We start from the raw sequence: 2,500 nt of genomic DNA on the forward strand, positions 1-2,500 counted from the left end.
GGCAGGTGAGTTGTTACACACTCCTTAGCGGATTACGACTTCCATGTCCACCGTCCTGCTGTTTTAAGCAACCAACGCCTTTCATGGTATCTGCATGAGTTGTTAATTTGGGCACCGTAACATTACGTTTGGTTCATCCCACAGCGCCAGTTCTGCTTACCAAAAGTGGCCCACTGGGCACATTATATCATAACCTCAACCTTCATATCAAGAAAGGTGAGGTTCTTACCCATTTAAAGTTTGAGAATAGGTTAAGGTCGTTTCGACCCTAAGGCCTCTAATCATTCGCTTTACCAGATAAGATTATTTTACATAATATTTAAATGCACCAGCTATCCTGAGGGAAACTTCGGAGGGAACCAGCTACTAGATGGTTCGATTGGTCTTTCGCCCCTATACTCAATTCTGACAATCGATTTGCACGTCAGAACTGTTTCGGTCTTCCATCAGGGTTTCCCCTGACTTCAACCTGATCAAGTATAGTTCACCATCTTTCGGGTCACAGCATATATGCTCAAGGTACGCTCCAGTTAGAGGTATAAATAATAATAAATTATCATTATACATAACTATATGGAACGCCCCGGGATTGAATTAATAGTAAAATATTTCACTAAAAATTAATCCCATTATATAAAAGTTAAGTTAATTTCGCCATTAGGTTTAATATAACCCAATGACTTGCACATATGTTAGACTCCTTGGTCCGTGTTTCAAGACGGGTCCCGAAGGTATCCTGAATCTTTCGCATTGTTAATCATATAAATGCATACAATTAATATTAAAATCAATGATAATAATATTATTGTAAAATTCAAAAGAATTTAAGCATTATATATGTAAAATCTATCAACACTTTATCAAATCATCAGTATTTATTCTATGTTAATAAGCTAAAAGCAAATTAATTTGAATAAACTTAACACCAATGATCTTTTGATAAATATTTTATTATGTTAATAGATTACAATGTCCTTATATGAAAAAAATGCACACTATTACTATAATATTATAAATATCACAGTTATAATGATGAATTTTTCATAATGGATATTCAGGTTCATCGGGCTTAACCTCTAAGCAGTTTCACGTACTATTTAACTCTCTATTCAGAGTTCTTTTCAACTTTCCCTCACGGTACTTGTTTACTATCGGTCTCATGGTTATATTTAGTTTTAGATGGAGTTTACCACCCACTTAGTGCTGCACTATCAAGCAACACGACTCTTTGGAAATATCTTTCTAGTAATCATTAACGTTATACGGGCCTGGCACCCTCTATGGGTAAATGGCCTCATTTAAGAAGGACTTAAATCGTTAATTTCTCATACTAGATATTAAGATATTCCATACACTGCATCTCACATTTGCCATATAGACAAAGTGACTTAGTGCTGAACTATTTTCTTTTCGCTCGCCGCTACTAAGAAAATCCTTGTTAGTTTCTTTTCCTCCCCTCATTAATATGCTTAAATTCAGGGGGTAGTCCCATATGAGTTGAGGTTGTATAAAAATATTTATATTTATTTTATATTTTAGCTTTTTGCTATTTTAAAGAAACATACATAATTATTTCTTAACACCAATATAATTTTCTTAATAATAAATATTCAATCTTTTCATCCCGTACTACTTACTTCATTATAACAACAATATTATTTTCTTGGTTTTTTACATTTAAGGCAATCCTAGAATAAAATAATATTTTATGCTAGACGTTCCTCTAAATGTATATATTATTTGAAATAATAATATTGAAATTTTATTGTTTTTGGGAATACTAAGATTCTTATTTATTATAAAATTTCGTTCAAATATGAGGTGTTCAAGAATATATTTTCTATATTTCTTTTTATGCTATTAATATTATGGATTGAAAAATACAATCCAGTAATATACCATGTGCTTAAATTCTTTTAATTGACTAAAAGAATAAGCAACTAATTTAGCATAGTCTTACAACCCTCAACCATATGTAGTCCAAGCAGCACTTTAAAATTAATTAAAGTACATAACAGCATGGACTGCAATATGCGTTCAAAATGTCGATGTTCATGTGTCCTGCAGTTCACACGATGACGCACAGTTAGCTGCGTTCTTCATCGACCCATGAGCCGAGTGATCCACCGCTTAGAGTGATAATTTTTTGTTTATTTTAATTTAACGTCAAGAGTTTTTAATTTATTGAAAGAATAACATTTCGTTTTCGTATATAATATATAAATTATTTTAAAACATCTTTCAATAAATTGTAATTTTCAACCCAAACATTTACAAGTTGCGCATGTCTTAGTCCAACAAAAACAGTAATTCCTTTTTTATTACATTTTATTTAATTTCTATATATTTTTAAGGAATTACACGTTAATGAGAACAAATTAACTTATCATTTATATTATTTTTATAAATAATAAGTACAACTATATATGTTTAAAGGTTTGTTGCGTTCAAATACAATGTATGCGATATAATTTTCATTATACTACAATACAAGGAGTAA

At 31.0% G+C, this 2,500-nt stretch overlaps 2 non-coding genes across 2 annotated transcripts in view; both read right to left on the reverse strand.

Annotated features, from left to right (window-relative positions):
- Positions 1 to 1,506, reverse strand: part of LOC128924021 (large subunit ribosomal RNA) — a 3,984-nt gene extending 2,478 nt beyond the window's left edge. The window contains exon 1 of the ribosomal RNA XR_008472732.1: positions 1 to 1,506. This exon is cut by the window's left edge and continues 2,478 nt beyond it. This is a non-coding gene — a ribosomal RNA (large subunit ribosomal RNA).
- Positions 1,507 to 1,959: 453 nt separating this feature from the next.
- Positions 1,960 to 2,138, reverse strand: LOC128924015 (5.8S ribosomal RNA). Its single transcript, XR_008472727.1, has one exon. It is a non-coding gene; the product is annotated as a 5.8S ribosomal RNA (ribosomal RNA).
- Positions 2,139 to 2,500: the final 362 nt, after the last annotated feature.

This window comes from Zeugodacus cucurbitae, unplaced genomic scaffold (genome assembly GCF_028554725.1).
Source record: "Zeugodacus cucurbitae isolate PBARC_wt_2022May unplaced genomic scaffold, idZeuCucr1.2 ctg00000220.1, whole genome shotgun sequence".
In the NCBI taxonomy this organism is placed as follows: Eukaryota; Metazoa; Arthropoda; class Insecta; order Diptera; family Tephritidae; genus Zeugodacus; species Zeugodacus cucurbitae.